Raw genomic sequence first — 21,531 nt, forward strand, 5'->3', positions numbered from 1 at the left:
TCTCACCAAGCCTTAAGCCCAGGCAACCCATTCCTGCAATTCTCAAGGGAACCCCTCAGTGTTATTTGTCCTTATTGGAAGCAGAAGGATCTGAGTAACTCCACACCTACCAAGCACATGCCAAACAGCAACGTAACGTCCTCTGCCAACTGACAGCCATGAGCAGGTCTTGGCAAAAGCTCTGAAACAAAAGTTTGAAAAATTAATTGGGCTGTCATTTATTTTGAATGATAAGGCAATAAACCAATGGCTCAATGGACTGCTGTGCAGCCACACTTACAAAGCTGGGGAGCTCAATCCAACAATGAATCACCACAAGTAGCACTCAGAGAGACATCATAAAAGAAGTGATGCAACTGAGTAATTTTTCCAGCAATATAACGTATGTTACCTGGGGAAAATATCTTTCCAGCTGGCCATCAAAGACTATGACTGGTTGCCATGTTGTTCACCAATTGCTGTAAAGGAAGAAGTATCTGCTAAGTTCAGGCATCATTCCATGTGCTCACTGCCAGTCACTGAGTTGCATTTGATCTGAGCTCACTGACATCAAGAATTGTGATGGTGGTGTGGCAGGGGGTTGCCAGCAAAAGTGAATATAACTGTGTAGAGCTCAACTGGAACACACCTTCAGAGACAAATTCATTCCATGTCTTGAAGACAGCTGTCTTAGGAGGGGATAAATTATCTCTGAAAGTACCTGCCTTTCTCTGCTTACTGTAGATGAACTGCCTGAGACTCAGAATTTCACAGTGACAGACAGCAGGCCGAGTAGGTCTTACCCTAAAAGTCCTGTGAGAAGGAGTAGGTGTCAACACAAGTCAAAAGGCTATAGTTAAATTGAGGATGCTTTGAATGTGTTTGCACTAACCATTTTCATCCTGCAATATAGATTAGAAATAGGGGAGGCTGACATTTTAGAGATAAGAGATTAAGAATATCAGTGATTGAATGTATGGTGCCTGTTTTCTCTTCCCAGTGCCAGGCTCCCCAGAGAAAGCTTTTTATCCACATAATTAAATTAAATTTAAATGTCAAAAGAGTAAGGAAGACTGGACACAGCTGTTCTCAAACCATGGAGATCTGTGCTACTCCATAGTGCACTGGCAGAGTGCATTCACAAGATTCCAGAGCAAGGACATTTAAAGCAAAAACCATTTACAGTTATTTCAGTGGTTCACAGCAAAGCACAGGCATGGTATTCTGAGCTCAGAACTAGGAAAGTGAGAGGAACTTTGACCAACAAAGTCTGTAGATCTCAGAAGAGGTCGCACAAAAATCTATATTTCAATTTACTGTAGTTCAAGGAAGAAAAAGAATTTCAAGAGTTCAGTAGTATCCTACAGACTTCAAAGACTAGAAGACCATTGTATCCAAAGAATCTCCAAAAATTTCACTGCCTGGAAAAAAAAAAAAGAAAAATATCTCTCCAGTCATTGAAAAATAAGAATTAAAATATCAGATATCATCTTGTTTATAATAATTGATACTGTATTCAGGAGAGTCACAAGGTCAAAAATATTAATTTTATCTGAAAAATTAAACTGAATAAGTCTGTCTTTTTAAAGGGACACTGGCTTGCCCTCTTCTGGTTTACCTTTGCATAGATGCTCTTGATGAGTCAGGGACACAGTGCCTCACTGGGGTTACCCATCCTGACACCTCTGCATTTCAGCCTGGGCTCTTGCAAGTGTTTGGACAGACAAAGTAGGTTTCCTGTAACCTTTGTTTCTTTGCTCCTGTGAGGGATAATGTCTCCTTCTTACAGATTTTTGAGGCCTAAAGCAGTCAGTTTTCAAACTCAGATGAATGCAAAATATCTCTAGAATGGAGAGATTACTATGACAATTGTTTGTTTGCTCATATTTGCATCATTTACTTGCTCTTTGAGTGCATAAACTCTTGTCAGAGAAAATAACACCGCGATTGCTTTAATTCCGAGCATGTATAGTCCACCTATCATCCAGCTAATTTACTGTGCTAACAACTGTCTCACTACATAATGAATTTGATAATACCTTTTTTAATGTCCACAAATAATTGATGTCCTGGTTCAGCAAGGCAGTTAAAGGCTGTCCTTGCTCAGCAAAGTGCACAGACACGCCTTTAACTTCGTACAAGGTGGTAATGGTGACAAGATGGCCAACTGATCCCCATCTTACTGAGCTGTTATTTTTGTCTTCAAGTAACTTTGCCTGTGAAGTTGTGCCCATTAATGAGTACAAAGTGCTAGGCTGAATTTAAAATGAAGTTTTCTGTGTAGCCTAGAAGTATGTTTTTAAAGGATATTAATGTTACTTGTTGGCTGACTGACAATGCCTATTTCATCCATATGTCCTCTGGATTAAAAAAAAGAAAACTTTGTATTATTTATGGGTGCTTCAAATATTCCTTGTCTATTAGATATTTTTTTCTTTATCAACTATTTGAATATAGTTTTTGCATTCAGGAATATATTTCTTCATGAGAAATAGGCGGACAAAACCAAATCATCTTTCTGTTAATTGTCCATTATCTGTGTCTTAGTTATTCTAAGCATCTTCCACTAAGTGGTGGCTATGAAAACACATTAGTGCCTTATTAATGTCAGTCATTTTCTCATTAAGATTTGTACTGCCTGAAAGACGCCATGAAGAATATGAGACAGCCATTTCCAAATAAAAAGTGAGACAGTGTCATGATTTAACCCCAGCTATCAACCAGGCCCCATGCAGCTGTTTACTCACTTACCCACCACAGGGCTTGGGGAGAAAATCAGAAAGGTAGAAGCAAGAGAACTAATGGGTTGAGATAAAGGTAAACAGGGAAAGCAGAAGCCATGCACACAAGCAAAACAAAACAAGGAATCAATTCACTGCTTGCCAAGGGCAGACAGGTGTTCAGCCATCCCAGGAGAGCAGGGCCCTATCATGCCATACATAATGGGGACTTGGGAAGACAAAATACCATCCTCCAAACACCTTTTCCTTCCTCCTTCCCCCACTTTACATCCCCATCATGATGTTCTATGGTCTGGAGTATCCCTTTGATTGGTTGGGGTCACCTGTCCCAGCTGTGTCTCCTCCCAGCCTCACATGCATCCCTAGCTTCCTCACCAGCGTGGCACTATGAAAACCAGAAAAGGCCTTGGCTCTGTGTGTGCCCTGCTCAGCAATAACAAAAACATCTTTATATTATCAACTCTGTGTTCAGCAAAAATCCAAAACACAGTCCATAGCAGCCACCATACAAAAAATTAACTCCACCAAGCTGAAACCAGCACATTCCACCCATTATTCCATACAATTTTCATCATACCCAGGTACCACACTACTCAACATAACTTCATTGCTCACCATCCACTCCTTCCCATCCTTTGATATAATAACGAGATATCATTCCCTTAGTCTATGGATAACCCCTGCAAAATGTCCATAAAATATCAACAAAATATCTGTTGAATTATCTGTTGCATTGAAGCTCTATTGGAAGTTGAATGTTTAGTAGTAATGGTTTTCAAAGCAACAACCTATTCATTGTCCTGGGCTATGCACACTTGAAATAGGTGCACACAACAAGACTCTAAGGTAGACAAATTATTAAATATTCAAGATGCTGATATTTTGAAGTGTTGTTCCAGTTCAGAATTCCAGATGAAACAGAAAAGGCGTGGTCTGATTTACAAAGTTGTTGGTATTAATGAAGTCATCTGAGACCCCAAGCCATAAGGAGTGAGTACCAAATCTGTGAATCTCAAACATGAAACCTTGCTCCTTGCTTGATTCTGTCACTGAAAGCCACAGCTGTGATTTGTAAGATGTCTGAGGAGTCTCTGCATGTGCATTACTGTTGCCTGCTCTGGGGAGTCTGAGAAGCCCCATGGATCCTTCTTGGGGAGCACAAGTGGGAAACACCTTCCTTCAGGATCCTTGTACCTGCAGATGTGAGTGTCACATCAAACAACAGTTGGGTCTGCTTTTGACAAAAGCTGGTCGTGGTGTGTAGGAACTGAGGGATATTTCTTCATTTGCTTCTATTGCCTAAGAGACTCAAGCTTGTCTTTCCCATTCTCATGAGATCATTTAACCTGTGTACTTCCTGTCTCTTCAAAAAAGGAATTTGTCCCAGTCTTTGGTTATCTTTCTTTTTGATCCAAAAGAAATAAAAATTTGGTGTACAAAAGTGTAAGGATATGTAATAGGAGTTGTAGAAAATACTAATCAAAAATAAATTAAGTACAGCATGGTACAAGGATGATTGTGATAGTAAAAGCAATGAGGAGATGTGATATTCTGTGCCTGAGCAGAGTCTGTGCAATCTGCTGTAAATAAAATACTGAATTATGGGCTTTCACATGACGATAAAAAGAAATATTGAACAAGCATCTCACTGAGCACTGCCTGTTCAGTGCACTGAACAAAGCGGGAGTTCTATGGAAAAATAATAATTTTTATTGCAAATAAGTAGGGTGTTATAGTGGCAAAATAAAAGCTGCACAAATAATATTCTTTTCCATTTTCCAACTGCCTGGGCAATATTTCACCTTGTAACGGAGGCTTTTATACATTTCTCGTGGAATTGATACGCTTTTGCAATTAAATATGTTGTACTCCTTGAATTTTATGTGTGATATTCAACATTTAAGGAATTTAATATTTTAGTTGTGTCATTTACTTTCATTCGTATAGTTCTAGCAGACTGACACAAAGAAACGTGTACTACCTGGAAAGACTTGCAGAGGTTCAGTAAGTTGGGACAGACACAGAATTGTCCAGGGCAGCAAAACGAAGCAGATCATCCTGGTGTGTTTGCACACTCATAAATCTGGAGTAACTCCTGTATGGCTGTAACAAGTTAGATACTAAGGCCACAATTTTTTTTTTGCTTTGACCATACAGTCGAACTGGCTTTAGATATCCTAGTACATGCTCAAAAGCAGCCTTGAACAATGATGCAAATTGCTCCTCTGACATAAAACCACCGTGCCAATTCAAGCTGTTCAGAAGGAGTCAGCAAATTGGTTAATTGCTTTGTGCCAAAGCAGGCTGGTTTGTTCTGCATCTGCCTGTGTCCATCAGATACCACACATGAGCACATAAAAGCAATGGAGCCTGGTATGTGCTTTAGCTAATTCATGCTGCCTGGGTTTGCCATGGGTCATATTTGCAGTGCCAGGTCACACAGACACACACAGACCTGGAATGGAGCAGTGGTGGAGTAGTCAGGAGGGGCTGAGCCATTTCTCAGCCTACCTGAAGATCTCAGCTGCCATTCTGTGCCGTGTCCCTGATGGGATGCTCCTGTCCTCTGTGCTGAACCTCAGCGGTCGGTTCCTGCATTCAGTCTGTTGCCATGGTTCATTTCTTTCAGAGATGACATGCTGTTTGATGTTGCCTCCTACCAACCCTTGGTAATAATATATTTTCTGATAGTCTCTTCTTAAATGAATGGAAAGCATTCATTTTTAAAAATGGTAAAAAACTGCCATTTGTAACACCCACATCCATTTTTAAGAAAACAGAAAACAGATTTCTTATTGAAGGTGAGAGAACATTTTCTATGGCAAGCATGACATCCAGATTCTTCCTTATGCATATGACTAAAACAGTACAGATTTTTTAAATTTTTCTTTTTTTTTTTCTTTGACTTAACTCATCAACATGAGATACTTCTCTCATCAATGTCAGGGGGAAAAAGTACCATTGTGTAGGTGGCTTGAAGTAGCACAGAGATGGCTAAGCTGAGTCAGACCAAGGGTCCAGCTAACCTAACACCTTGCCTCCAAAACTGGAGAGTCCAAGGAGGACAAGAACAAGGCAAGCATGTAACGATGATACCCCTCAATATACTCCCCTGGTTAAAAAATTCAAGGCTTGAGAAATTTTTGCTTATTGAAGATTTCTCTGTATTTAATAGTTGTTGGTGGGTTTATCTGCCATGTCAAGTCGCTTCTTCAACACCTTTTTAATATGATACTTTTAATTCATCTGTTGTTGTAGAACATTATTGCCTTAAAGCCTTTTTAGGAAGCAAAGCTAAGTCCAGGCTAGGTTAAAATAACAAAATCCAAATTGCAATACTATAGTATTTTATACTATAGTATTGCATAACTGCCTTAGGATATCTGGCATTGAAAGTTACACTGATGCCACTTGCCATATGCTGAATGATAGAGTTATGCCAAAATGTTAACTCTAAATAACAGGGGTAAACCTGCAGAAGGGAGAGGACTGCATACCAAGCTTTTCAAAATAATTTTTGGCTCTCAGGTTTGTTAAGGAAGCCTGAACTAACAGTAATATACTCAATGCACAGGGATCTAAACTGAGCCCTCAGAGAGTCTGTGTGCCTGTGATGCAAAAATGAGGCGGTTCCAGTTTCAAAGAGCTAAAACTTTAAAATCTCAATTTAAAAAATTAGCTTGTAGAGGAAGGGCACAAATGAGGGCAGCACTGTGAAAATGATCTGTGGAGAACCAGCCACACACCTAAACTAACACACTTCCAGGTGAGATCTGTCCCCCATGCTCCAGCTTTCAGCTTGCCCTCCTGAGCCAGCTGCACAGCCCCTGTGCCACCCCGACAAGTGGCACCACAGCTCTGTGGCTGACAGGGGCTTTGAGTGACACCATCCCACTCCCACTCAAATTTGCCCTGCAGCCAGCTCCCTGCATAGAGAAACTTGGTGCAGGAGCAAATGGGCTTAAACTTATCTTAGCTAGGACAAAGCTGAATTTCCTCTGTATCAGCCCAACAGTCTGTGGTACATGGAAATGCTCTGTTTCCTCTGCAGCTCCATCAGGCATAAAGTTATGCTGCTGCTGTGTGAGGACACAAATAATGAGGGAAAATGAAGAGCAACAAAGAGAAGCTAGGAAGTGTGGGCTTTTGATGATGCCTGTACTAATTATTGGTCCTTGTAGTAAAAGCAATGTAACTGGAAACAACATGAAAAAAAATCTGAAGAGTTTGTATGAGAATACTTATTCTGTGTATTTATTAAGGCCATGGAGCAAATTAAAGTGCCATGAATAAAGGTCTATGTGCATGCAAACTTGCTTTTCATTCAGGTGGGGCTGTTCTTTAGCCTGAACATACAGTGGCTTCTATTCCCAGAGGGAGAGCAAGGATACAAGTGCTAAACAGCACTTGGTAAGACTACTGGGATTTATAGTTTTGCCATATATTAAAAATTATACAATTATAAACAAAAATGTTGCTTTAGAGAAAACCCATTGGAAAGGAACATCTTCAAAGCAAGAAAAAAAAAACACAACAAAAAAAAAAAAAAAACAAAAAGCCAAAACCAGTTTAGTTTGCAACCTTTTCTCTTATTTAGCTACTTTTTCTAGGAAGGTAGCATCTCTTCAGTTACTCAACTCTGATGGGATTTCTTTTTTAAATTCACAGGTGTTAATTGATGTTAAATTATGTAATATTCAATATATGTATCACAAAAAAGATTGACCCAGACTATTTAATCTCTATTAGATAAAAGACAGAAATATTGAAGTCATTAAAACTGTAGAAAAATATTCATGATGATATCTAATATCTAACCTGAATTTTGCTTTTCTGTTTGCATTGCTTCTATACTTGTATTGCCATTAGTACTCCATATGAAACAGAGAGCAATTTACAGAGTCTTTAAAGAAATCCTAATGAATGTTTCATGTTCAAGCTTTGTGTTACTTAGGATACACATCAGCAACTTTGCTCCTTGTTTATGCTGAAATAGCTTTCATAACCCTTTCATCATCCCACTCCTTTTAGAGCAAGAAAAGTTTGTGACCTGAAGAGCACTCTGACTCTTCAAAGAAAGGAAGAAATCAAAAGAGAAACATGCTTACCATTAGGTATTTCTAGACATTAAGTTCAGTTTCAGATAGGCTTTGTCTGCTGCCTGAATTCACATTCAGCATCTGCACAGATGTTCATTAATTTCCATGAGAAATAGTTTTGGAAATGAAGTCCCACACACGATTCCCCTGGCCTTTAGTTTGGAAAGATGCTAGATCATGTTGAGTCTCAATGTCAAATATCTCTGTGGGGAAAGACTGGAAAGCCTGACCTATTTGCATATGTGAGCATGTATAGCAACAGCCTGCTGCACTTATGTATGAGGAGAAGGTTATTTGACAATAATAAAATTGCAAAGATGATAATCCATAGTTTAAAAAAAAAATTAAAAAGACATTTCTCCTTGTTTTTACAGACAAAAAGGAAGAAGGAAGAGAAGGGAACATCAGTTCAGAGAATGTGGCTAGATTTTAATAAAGGCTGGATGGCTTCATGGCCCCTGAAAACATTTATGTATAAATGAGTTGAGATAATAAGGCTAATCAAATGTCATGCTTCAAGTAGTCAGTTCATGGCCTGAAGGGACTGGGTAGTGCTTTTTTGCCACTGTACAGATGTGCTTCATTGATTAGGATTTGTCCATTTCAGAGGAAAGTTATAGAGCCACAGGTGTCCATGATGACTTACTTGAACCAGTATTCTTATGGAGACCCATCAGGTTCTTGGATGTTTTATTTTATGTGAATGCACAAGTTTTGGAGCAGCCTGAACTCTGTCATGTGCATAGGTTAAACATGATGGTATCATACAGCACTATCACTGAGAAATCATGGAAACTTTGCTTAAAGTTTGTGCTGCAGATCAAGATGCAGAGATTTATTTGACTGAGTTATCAGATTGGTGGGTTTGTGCTGTATTTGCAGGACTGAATTAATATAATCTCTATCTAGCTTTCCTGAAAGGTAAAGAATCCTTCATAAAAGTTGTTTAGAAACCTAGAATTCTTTATTTAATCTTACTAGCTTCTTTCTCAGAGCATAACATCCACAACTGATGGTACAGTGCAGTTCACAGCCTGGCATGTGTAACTAAGCCTGATTAATTAAAATTTGAGGTCAGAAGAAAGAGATGGCTCCATTTCTTCTAGGTATTCCAAGGTCAAATGTATGGTAAATAACAAAAACATCACAGAGCTACAGCTGAGTTAAGAAGATGAGAACTTATAATGCTGTGTCTGTAAGACATTCAGAATATTAAAGCAGATAACAAGGTATGACAAACAAGATTTGTTTTTCATATCTGCAGGGAGTTGAGAGGACAGTGCAAATAACTTTAATGCCATTTGTACCTTAACTGTGGTGCCTACAGGATGCATTGTTACAGGGCTGAAATCACTCATGTTTGCTCACTTTGGGCTTTGCCTACAAATTACAATATAACACAGAACCAGGCTGCATCCTGGAGGCTGCCTCACCATGGCAGCGTGAGCTGGCTCTGTGTCTGTGTGTGTGTAAAAGGTCTCATTCTGGCTGGGCACTGCAAGTAGTAAACTTGGAAAAGCTTGATGAAAGCTCTTTGCATGCCAAGTATATAGTGGGAATTGTGCATAAGGAGTGATTCCATTTCAAAGTACAGGTGTTTTTTTTTTATGAAGTTCTATCACAAAGTCACTTCTAGTTGGTAAAAAGCTTTTTTCCTAAGATACCATAGTATCTGTAGACAAAAGCTTTATGACATCAATTTTTGGAAAGCGACTTAGGCTTTTGCGAAGATTTGGGGAAGATTAGAGGGCCCCCTTGTGGAGCTTTTATGTATGTGTGTGCATATATGTTTAAATATGTACAAAGATAGCTATTATAATGATCAATGAAGAAGGAAAATGGCACTCGTGCTTATATTTGAGTTATATTATTAATACCAAACATTTCTAGGTTTTCTTGGAGTTATATATTCATACCAGATATTTCTGGGTTTGCTCAGACGCTATGAAACATTTTAGTAAAAAACAAAATTCAGTGTAAAATGGAAAGTCAGTAGTCTGTCATGTTCTACTGAAATACTCCATCATCTTCTTGTTCACTGGCGTACAGGTAAAATCATGCAGTCACATTACAAAAAGAGGAATTTTAGGAGGAAAAAAATAGCATTTTGGTTTTACAGCTGGGTAATTTCCCTAAGTTTTGTGAATTATTTCAATGTACAAATAGGGAACACTTCTCTTATAAGGTATTCATTAGTAAAAACCTGAAATTATTTTATATGTATGCTGTCATGTTGTTTACCTTATGGGAGGCTTTAAAAACTCAGCATGTAGGACAAGAAAATGATTGTGACGCCTGGATTTTGTGATGATCATTTATAATTTATGGTCATTTTGCTTGACGTCAGAATTAATAAAGATTCAAGGCAAAGTTTAGAGAGAATAAATTAGTGTGCTTTCAAAGAGATTTCAATTACTGAGCCCTTTTTATTGTCAATTACTTTATTAATTGAGCAGAATTACTGTACTGATTCAAAATGCATTGCAGTGAAAAATCCCACGGAACTTTTATCTGAGCATCCCAGGCTTGGAAAAGAGTGCCTGCAACTGAGCTCTTAGTTGGAAATCAGAGAAAGCTCAGCTGGGGAGGGAGCCTTGTTACACTTGTGACGCAAACTGGTTTCCAGTGAAGCCAGTTACAAAGGAACACTGGTGATGCTGGTGCTGCAAGTGTTACCTAGCCAGAGAATAAAATGGGATAGCAACAGCTCCTTCAAAAAACAGGAAGAGGATGAAAATAAACATTGTAGTTGCATTTAACATAACTAATTTTGCTTGGTTTTAGACCTAACAAAATCTGACTGAAGAAATGTAAATGTCAGAAGATTTAAGGATCTGGCTACATTTGATTTGTTCTTTCAGGGGCTCTTTGAAACAGAATTTTACCAACCAAGTGTATTCCTGCAGGCAGCCAGGACCCTTTTAATAACAGGTCTCTCATAATTCTGCATGAAAGTATGCAGGGATTTGTTTTTTCCTTTAGAACCATTATGAAAAGCCTTATGTTGTTTAAGTTATTGGATAGGGAGGAGCTCTGTGTCCCCACCTTTCTCCTCTGGAGCTGGAGGAGTGCTTGGTCACCCAGGCAGTGACGCCATGAGAATCCCCCTGAAACAGGGATTTCCTTTTTGGCAGCTGCTGAGACTCTGCGACCTGATTGTGAGGAGGGTTTTATGGTTTGTCCTGTGTGCATAAGGGATATTTTATGAATTCTGTTATGCTAAGCTGTTATCTGTGCCTATAGGTATCAGACTTCTTCTGGAAAGTCTCTTCCCAAAGAGGTTTCTGTAACCCTTTAAGGCTATATTGGCAAAACAAGCTCAAACTGCAGGTCCCTTGTGCAACACTCTCTTCAAGTTTGCTCTTCTCTTGGCCCCTGTTTGTCATCACCTTCCTTTTCCCTGGCCAGTTCTTGTTTTCTGCTGCCACTTCCTGCTGTGGGCCATCCCCTTGGCTCGTTTCCCCTGTACCTGTAACATCTTCTCGAGAAAGGCAAGCTCAGAGCTCCCTCCCCAGGCTGGGGCTAGAGGCAGCTCAGGCAGGAGGTGGGTAGGACAGCAGTGCAAATGCACCCTTATTTCATGTTCCCTTCTGTGCAGTGGCCTGGCAAATGCAGAGAAAAAAAAACCAATTTTGATTAAAGAGTGTACCTCAGATTTACACAGTTCTTTTGAGACACAGTAACCACCTGTGCACAATAGTGACCAGGTAGAATGGAGGTGATGTGAGCAATGGATCCCTTCTTTGCCAGTCCTCACCACAAAAGATTTCTTATTCTCCCCAGCACAAACGCCTTGCATATTTTTCAAGAATCTTGTAAGACATCTATTGCTTTTGAATGATATTTCCTCCTGCATGTGCTCACACCCTGTTTCTTAAGAGGTACAAGGGTTGTTTTATGTGTGTGATTGATAGAACAATGCAATTCTCATTGTTTGAATTATTATTGCATTTTGCATTTGTATTTCTTTCAGCCAGGTTCTTGCTACTTTACTCCCTTCAGCAATTTAAGGAATACTTAGAACAACTGAGCTTGATATAATTTAGGCAAAGAACAAAAATCACTGGAGGAAAATTTGTTGGATTTGTGTCTCATCAAGAAATGATTTACAATTTGTATCAAGCTTGTTTTTCCATCAAATCACCTCATCTATCCATTTCTATTCCAGACTACTTCGCTCTGAAACAAATTGTCATTTCCCCATCTTTAACCAACCTCTGTATTCTCACATGCACCAAAGCTGGGCCCACCAGCCTCTGGGATGTGACATGTAAATCCAGCATCTATCTCTGATAGCAGAATGGAAATTTACCTTCAATAAAATATTTTATATATCAGCATGTGCAAAGTATATTATACAAGGCAGAAAGCATGAGGCTGAGCATAAGAATTTTCTGGTGAACAAAAAGCTGGTAGCAAAACAGGATGTGCTGAAAGAGGAACTTAAAGTTATCCGTGAATTTCCACAAGGCTAGTCTTAACTCTGACCCTATTTCATGTTTCCATTAATGTAATGGAAACAAAAAAGCTTAAGTATATTAATGGGATTTGCTTAATGACATTGAGGAGTTAAAAAAAAAAAAAATAGAGGAAATGCAGTTTGGTAGTGCAAAGTGCATGGTTCATGCATCTGAAGCTGGCAGAAACAGCTGTCCTCTATCAACTGAGTGCTTACCAGCCAAAATAGGGAGTCTTCATATGCATAGAATCACAGAATGGTTTGGGTTGGAAGGGACCTAAAAGACCATCAGGTTCCCCCCTGCCATGGGCAGGGACCATCTGAGCCAGTGACACAGTGAGTATGAGTTCCCAGAGTCATGTGGCCTCACAAAAAAACCCAAAATACAGTGTGAGGGTGTATCAGAGAATATGTTACCAGTGGAGGTAAGAAATGTTTATTGTACAAGACATCTCTAAAGGCTTGTGTGAAATTTGCTCAATTCTAGCCATGTATAGTGAATTTTGAAGTGTGCAAGTTCAAATGCCAGGAAAGGACTACTATGATGAACAAAACCTGGAACAAATCTCAGGAGCTCCTTACTTTTGTAAGCTCCCTATCAAAAGCTAGCATGAAAAGCTGAGATGTTAGAAAACTCAGTAAAAGGATCTAAGCATGACCCAAGGGTTTTGGGGACTGCAGTTTGGTCACTTACAACTGTTCTGATCAGAGGAGACAATAAAAAGTAGTTCAGCTTTGTAAATTGAAAGTTGAGAGGTGTGATTGCTCTCTGATCTTCAGTTTAAGTGCTATTTCTCCTTCTCTGATGTTACATTTATAAATCTCCTTTATGTATTTGCTGTGTTAACTCAAGAACAACTGGATCTAAGTAGACCAAGACCAGGTTTTGTCTGGGAATAAGACTTGTGTTCCTAACTGTAAGAAGCAACCTTCACAAGATATTTTCAGTAGAAGCAATGGCATGAAAAGTATATTTCATAAGCGGTTAGGAAAGGGATAATTGAGTGCTGTTATCTGTGCTGGCAGGGTAGGTAGGGCACTGTGATGTCTCTGAGAGTTTTTTCCTAAATAAATCAAAAACTTTCTTCGTATCTGCTCATATTACTCACTATTTTCTTCACTGCCAGTGAGGCTGAGCTTCCCTACATGTTTAAATGTAGAGTAAAATGCCCAACCTTATGCTCTGTGTTGGAAAATGTATGCCTAAATCCTGAAGGCAACACACAGGAAAAGCCTATATTAGCTCAGAGGGCTCACACATATTCATATGCTATTCATGTGCATTTTGTAATATACTGGGATTAAAATCATGGGTAACTACATCATTTCACTAGCCTAGGAGCTGCTCAAGGTCCAGACTTGATACTTGTGAACAGAATTCATTTCTTTAGGGACATGTAGTGGCTGCACCATCCTCTCCAGTTTCTGGAGACTCTATATTGAATAACATGTCATTGAAATAAGTATTCATGAAGCTGCTCAGTAATTCAGGCTGTGCTGGTTTGGAGTGTTATAGACCTAGTTAAAATGTTATTTTAAAAAACCCACAATCTTTTAAAAGAGACTAAAAGTCTACTGTTCCTAGGTGGACGGGAAAGAACAAGGGAGTTGTTGAGCTGGTTCATGCTTGCTGTGTTGTCTGACAGGACTGTACACTTGGTGACAGCAGACTTTCTGCTGTCATTCAGAATCCCAGAGCCCCAGGGGTGGGAAGGGTCTTCAGGAGAAGTCCAACCTCCTACTCAGAGCAGGGCCACCACTGACCATAGTTGGGGCTGCTCAGAGCTCTGTCCAGTTGGATCTTCAAAATCTCAGAGGGTGGAGGATGCAGAGATGCTACTGACAAAGCTTTCCAATGCTTAATTATTCTGATAATGAAAATTGTTTTCCTTTTATTCTCACCTTTTTCAGTTTATGACTATTGTCCCTCAGCTATCCCACCATGCACAAGAGTGAAAGGCCTTGCTTTATCTTCTCACTGGCTTCTTTGTAGGTGCTGAAAGGTGGCTGTTTGATCTTCATCTAATGTCTTAGACATACCTTTGAAATACATCATTAAAGTCTGTATCCTCACAAACTTATGTTCTATGCCAAGAAAAAAATTCTCAGCACTCTCACTATCCTTTTGCAGCAGTAGGTCCCAAGATACACTTTCACTGATAATTTTGAAGGGCTTGTGGCAATGTGATATGTCAGGAATGTGATTAATATTGTCATGATTATTCATTACTTTAAAAAAGTACAAAATCACATGTCCTAAGTATAAAAGCAGGCAACATTTTAAAAAGAAATTGTCATTTTGCATAGTCTGAGGCCAGTTGTCTTTGTTCCTGAAGTATTTAAGAAATAAAAAAAATAGCATCTCCACAAATACAGTTTTTACCATTGTTTCAGTTCAGATGTAGTGCTGGATTTTGAAACAAACCTTTTTTCTGCATTATGTGAATCTATGAACCAGTGCTATGTTAAAACAGCTTACCTAATATCTCATTCTTTTCATATCTTTGCATAGCTCTATGCCATTACTGAACTTGTTCTAGCTTTACATCAAGGAAAATTGGACTCTTTAGGTGGAAAAATTCCTAATGTTGTATGTGTAGCATTTGTATTGCCGAAGGTTCACTCCCTTTTTTCTATCCTTCAATTACTCTAAATCACTGCTGTTAAAAGTTGTTTGATGTCAAAGAGTGAATGATCTCTAAAGGCACTCGTCATCTGTCATTCTTTAATCAGGTGTAGGACACTAATCTTCTGATCAACAACAATGCAAAAAAGAACCCAAAACCAATGCTATAAAGCTTTCGTGAGGTTTTTCTGATGGTATGGATACAAAATTTATTCTGATATTTTTAAAGAAAAAAGGGCCTGCAATGTCTAAACAGAAAAGTTGGGAGTTTTGTGATGAAACCTGTGAGTTACTGTAAAAGAAACTGAAGTTAGTGACAGGGAGTATTCCTCCTAACATGCAAGGAAATATAAGATTTCCCATTTCTTAAGTGCTTCCCAGTGCCCAATCGCCACATTTCTCTTGCCTGTAACAGTCTGTGTCATCACAAATTACTTCCCAAGCGACTGCCTTTTCTTACCAGAACCAGAAATACAATCCCAGCTGCCAGACTCCCAGCCCTCCCTCTGTCACACTGATATACTGATGTTTCAGCAAGGACAACAAAGTTCTAATGGACTGTTTTTCTAACTGCTGGATTGGAGGTTTGTATGAAACAATACAGAACTTGCTTAAAAACTTTGCTTTGCTTTGGGGAATGCTCCAACTCTATAAGCATGTTTAGAAAGAGACATTATACCATGACTGGTAGATGCATTATAGGTACAAAGAGTTGTGAAATCGAGGTTCTCTGTGGTTATTTCTCCTTCATTACAAAATGTTATGTTAGTGGTTAGTTTTTTATGTTGGCCTGAACTTTGCATTCTATGAATACGTCCCCTCAGGCAAGAACCCTTTGGCTCCAAGTGCAGGGTTCACCTTGCAGATAGAGACACCTGTACAACACAGACACCTCCAGGTCAGCAATTAAGCTCCCTCTGTGGCCAAGGTACACGGTGTGAGGCAGAGGGAGCCTCTAAAGGGATGCAGATCATGCCAGAGGTGGCCCCTGCCATGGCCAGACACACATCACTGCCTGTGCTGAGCAGTTCCCTGCTGGTTTCAGAGCTTGCCTTGATGCATAGCTCATATGTGGACCACTGCAATTAGGTGTCCTACCCTGAAAGTAGCATCCAGTCCCTTCTCTGAGCAGGTATGTCATCTGGATTTAGCTGCTCTTTATGCCACTGGGGTAATGAAAAGGGTAGGTTTAACCAACAGAGACTTGTGGCCAACTCAGAAATAGGAAACAATGGCCAGTTTTTAGTCCAGTTGGATTCAGAGCCATGGGACAAAATCTAGATGGAATAATGAGACACATCTAAAATGTAGTTTTATATGTCAAAATTAAAGTTGGGCTTTTTTTATTTTTCTTTTATTTAACTATGCTAAGTTCTCCTTTAATGTGGAGTGCCTATAGAATATTACAGCCACTGTTTTAATTGAAGTGCTCATCACCCCACATAAATACAGAAGTGGTGAGTGCTCAGATCCTCTGAGAAAACCGCTAATTAAGTGCTTTTGCTACATGCTGAGCAGGTGATGCATGTGGTAAGAGTAGATAAACCTTCACTTTTTAATGCTGGTGGCTGTTCTTTCAGTAATAGTCTTGTAAAGAAACCCATGAAAACCTGAAAGGATAGATAATAGTATTAAGCTCACAAACTTATGTAAAGGATTTCTTAGAAAACCATTCCATCATAGTGTCTAGCATCGTGTGACAGACACTAAGCTTAAGAAGCCTATGTGCTCCTGCTATTCTTTGCAGAAGTTTGTGGGACAGCTAGGGTTTATCTGTCTGGCTTGGTGGCTGAGCTGTATGATGTTTCCTGCAGACAGATGGACATGCATATATTTCATGCACTGTTTCATAGATTTTCGTTACCGTGCCATTGTTCTGGATAAGTTTACAGTCTGTTCTTGTTATTTTGAGCAGCTTATCTGTAAATTAAACACACCATGGATGCAGAGACACTCTGCCCAGAAATGCTGCCAGCCTCGTGCTGATACATTAGGGTGACTTTGACCAGTTCAGATCAGCCTGACAATGTTTCTTTGCTTTTTGCCTTCCCCAGTCATTCCTGTTGCATGTTCTTATTCCCTAATTGTATGTGTGCTGCATTATACTTACCTTTGTTTCATTTGTTTACCCTTTTCCTTTCACTATTACCCATATTGACGATACTTTGCCCAAAGAAAAGTTAGTGATTGTGGGCTAACTCTGTTACTGACTGTGAGAATTTGGGCTTCAGGATAAAACTTGGAACAAAAACTAAAGCTTTTGTTCACATAATGTTGATCCTACTTAACCTTCATCTTTCCACAGGCTCCATTGTGGAAGTGTGCAGAAGTGTGCTGACAGGATGGCTTTTGGTGGGTATTTCACACCTTTCCTCAGGAGCACACTCACTTCCACAATTAGAGCAACTAAATTATCTCCACTTGGGACATAAACTTGACCAGGGCTTTTATTTTCCTTTCTACCAGGAAGAAGCAAAAGGTGGATAGTTTTATGCTACGCCTGGATTTTTTCAGTCACTTGGGTTTTTCTTTCTTCCATCTGCTAGTGTTTTCCAAAATATTCTCTGGTGACTCTTTTCCTCCACCTCAAATATTCTTCTGTCTATGCATCCGCTGTCATGAGCATGCTGTTCTCCTTTTATGAAGACACCATTCATCCTTCTTCCCCAGGAGGCCCTATAGGATGTTTCTGTTCTCAGTGTGCGGTGATCCTTCACGTATTTAGTAAATCTCCCTCAGCTGGGACATCTGTTCCATGGTGATAGAAGAGGCAAAATGCCCTGGTTTGGTATCACTTCTGCTTATAGCAGACTCTGCTCCTCTGAAATTAATTTCTAAACCAGTGCAATACTATTGAAGGATTAATGTAAGATTAGAGTATTTATATTAAAATACCTTATAATGTGGAAGGAATACATGTTCTTATGTTATAACTAGAAGCTCATTTTATCTGTTCTTTTAATTAAAGGTTTTCTTTGCCTAATGCTAATGAAGAGATTGGATTTCATGCAAGTAGGACTAGAGCCTTAGGAATTACCAAGTACTTCATAATTCTAGTGTAAATAATAGTGTGCAGCCCACACTTGACACTGGTGTTTGTTTGAGCCCTTGCATGAATCATCAGGCCCTTGCCGTGACCATCACTTGTCCAAAAATCATCTATCCCATAGTGACAACTTCAATAATCCATTAGTTTCAGTACATCATGCCCAAAAGGAGATTGCTTAATTTGGGGAAGCTGCATGAACTTTCCTTTCAGGAGGAGCTAATACTGCAGCTAGTGGGCTGATGTTTGAAATGAAATCTAAACTGTTCTTACATGTCTGTGTTTGTAGAGACAGTCACAAGATACATTGGCAAACTCACACCTATGCATTTACTGTCATTTTTCTGTCATTGACAAAAGCAGGTTATGGCCAGATTTCAGTGTAAATCTTTACACGCACACGCATGCACATGTTGACATAGATATTGATTACATAAATATATTATATAGCTATAACTTGTATGGGTTTTAAATAATTTGGAGTATTTTCTGAAAAATATCTTCTCCCTGACATACCAGCATATTCTTTTTGGCTAGCCCTTAAGCACTGAGGGTATCTGTGGCAGTAGTTTCAGCAATCGATGATGGGAGTCTATAAAAATAAAGCCAAGAAGTCTGTGATGAATTTGCTTTGACAAACAGGGTAACAGAAGTCATTACTTAATTCTTTGCTCAGTATTTACCACCGTGGGTAGCCATTGAATTCAACATAGCCGTAAGTCTGTGTGAGCATGGGTGATGCAAGAGGGTCATTTACACCAGTAAGAACAAGTGCACATCTGTATTCAGAGTGGCTCAAGCATATTCAGTGTTTAGCTAACTTTATGCTATTTTACTGAACAGTGAAGAAAGGCCATATCCTGTTTCATATTTTTAACTTGCTTCTTGTCTTTATTATGAGCTGACTCCTCAGCTACTCCCAGTGTGATTGAATTGTATATGAGGCACTGAGGCCTCCAAAATGCTTCTATAATTATTCCATCAATGTTTTCAAATTGTTTTCAACATTTGAAAACAATTTGAAAACAATTTCCTAAAATAATTTTAAAATTTATAGAATTTTCTAACTGAAACAAATGTCCATGGCATTAGTGTGTTGATGTGTATCATTATTCTGGAGACGTGACACGCTTTTCCCTGAAAGGAAACTTTTGTGCACAACTTTAGTGTAGCATCCCCCCATCAAGGGGTAGCATGTAACAGTGTCATTTGGACAGTGTCCAGGATTAGGTGGAAAAAATCTTATGGTCTTCCAACCACAGATTGATTAAAAGGGTGACAGAGGGTCACAGCCAGAAGGTTAATCAGAATGGTGTAAACTGTGAATGCAGTGTAAGTTTTCAGCCCCTCAGAAACAAAATATATGTCAAGCTGCTGTTAAAGGTTGTCTGCCACATGAAAAAGCCATTCAGTGGTTAACACAAGAAGGCAACTCCCTGGAAGCTGCAGAAACCAGCAGCAGATTTATCTGGGCAGTGAACACAGCTGCAGAAGTTAGGTAGTCACAAGGAGCAGCAGCAGCAGGCTGGCGAAGGTTTCTGGCCCAGCATGCAGAAGGGAAGCTGCGGATGTTAACCAAAGTTGCACTGTTCTCATTTCCATGCATTTGCTTTGTACTCCTGTTTATTGCACATCAAACACATTTACATATCCAGGGATGAAAGGGAAATGATTGATGCAAAGGAGGTATTTTTGTTAATTGTTGTTGCTCTGAGTCATACCTGACTGAGACTGCTGGAGATGGGTGAGGAAGGACAGAACTATTATTAGAGGTATAAATAACTGTCAAGAGCAACTTTTAAATCTGTCTGTTACCACTTGTTAACAACCAAAATTACCTGAAGAGAGGAAGAGCAGCAATACAAGGACTAAACCAATCTTTGTTGACGTAGATGTTTGCAACTGCCTCTGAGTCTTTGTCCATTTTTTCATCTCTGTTCTCTTGGATTTTCAGCCATTTTTAGTCATAACCCTATCAGTGCCTGCTGGATGTTGCAACAACAGCTTGTTATGCCCAGAGCTGATGGGTGTTTGAGAGTTGGGCTGTTTTGTCTGCACATTGTGAAATGTGTCACCTCTTTTCCCTATAAAATGGAAAGTAGTTCTTAATGTGCTCTCATACATGCAGTGAAGAGCCTAGATGAGATAAGCATCCAATCTGAGGAGAGAAAGTTGTGCCTGAAGTGGCCAGTGACTGGTTTTTCATAGTGGAACAATCCTGCAGAGCACAAAGGAGGATTTCTGGTACTTCCTGCTCTGCAGGAGAAGAGGGATTTTAGAAATACCTGTCTATGAAGGTTTGTGTGATTCTTGGGTTTCCTGTTGATGGGGGCGGTGTAAGTAACTGAAGGGGTCCAAAACAGATGACATGCAATTTGGCAATTTGTGCATGTGTGGGCAGTGGTCAGAAACTCCAGACTCCAAATGATTCTGGTAATATCATCCTTCAAAGTGTCATCAGATGCTGACGGAAATCTTGGCTTCCAGTGCAAGTGATAGTGAAAATACATCCATGACACTCCCTAATTTAAATCCTTCCCCCTGTAAAACTTCTGCTGTGAAATAAGTATTGAAACGGTGTTTGCATTAGATTGTAGCTCAGGAAATTACCCTGCAGCAGAACATAGTCCATAGTTCAGTCTCATAACCTTATTTTGGAAAATATATTATAGGTCCTGTAGGTTGAAAATTCAGAATGAATAAGAATGAAGTATTCAGACCTGTTTCCCTTTACTTTGCCTGCACTGGGAAATATATCTGCATATTTAGCAGTATGTGGGGAAATAAATATTTTTATGATTAACCTAAGGTTCATGGAGATGGTGAATCTTTAGTGGCAGGAAGTGGATGATACCTGAAAAAGCAAACTAATTGTCTTGGAGGTTGTTAAAAATGTTGAGATTTTTCATTTTACTGGAGTTATTTCTTGTATGAGATGACACTTCCAAAATGTTGGTTTGTTTACAGGGTAGCTTGTCTTCAGCATGCTTGCTTCCTGTTTACTTCCTTCATCCTTCTCTGTTTCCAGCTTAGTCTCTTCATCCTTCTCCAGGCTGAAGAAAAAGTACTGAGATCAGAATTTTCTTAAGAAATCTTAGGGCTCATGATTTATTAATGTATAGTTTGCAGTAAGATGAGTCACGCAAACTCACAAGCCTATTTTTGTACCAGATCATGTGTTAATTTTAGTCATGAATCTTCTTCTGGTTATTCTAGCTGAGAGAAATCATAAGTATTTCAGTTTTGCTTTGTGTTTATGATATCACCTTATAACTCAGGTGAGTTATTATTGAGTAAAACATCCCTCAGTAAAAGAACCTCAATATCTGATAGTTTCCTTAATACATATTTAATTGCAGTCCCTTTCAGATTGCCATAAATAGGACATACAAACTGAATTTAATAGCAAAAAGATGAACTGACAATGTGAGCTCCATAGTTATTTTCTCTATTTCAGATCATGTATCTTGGTGTCTCTTTTGTATTCTTGACAGGTAGATTGAATAATAATAATCCTTACACCAACAAATGCTTTTGTACTATACGATTATAACTAATTTCAATCAAGCACTTGTCTAAAA

General features: G+C 39.1%; 1 protein-coding gene across 1 annotated transcript in view; it reads left to right on the forward strand.

Moving 5' to 3' along the window:
• Positions 1-21,531, forward strand: part of HS6ST3 (heparan sulfate 6-O-sulfotransferase 3) — a 272,743-nt gene that overhangs the window by 244,957 nt on the left and 6,255 nt on the right. The window lies entirely within an intron of this gene.

Source organism: Taeniopygia guttata, chromosome 1 (genome assembly GCF_048771995.1).
Source record: "Taeniopygia guttata chromosome 1, bTaeGut7.mat, whole genome shotgun sequence".
Classification (NCBI taxonomy): domain Eukaryota; kingdom Metazoa; phylum Chordata; class Aves; order Passeriformes; family Estrildidae; genus Taeniopygia; species Taeniopygia guttata.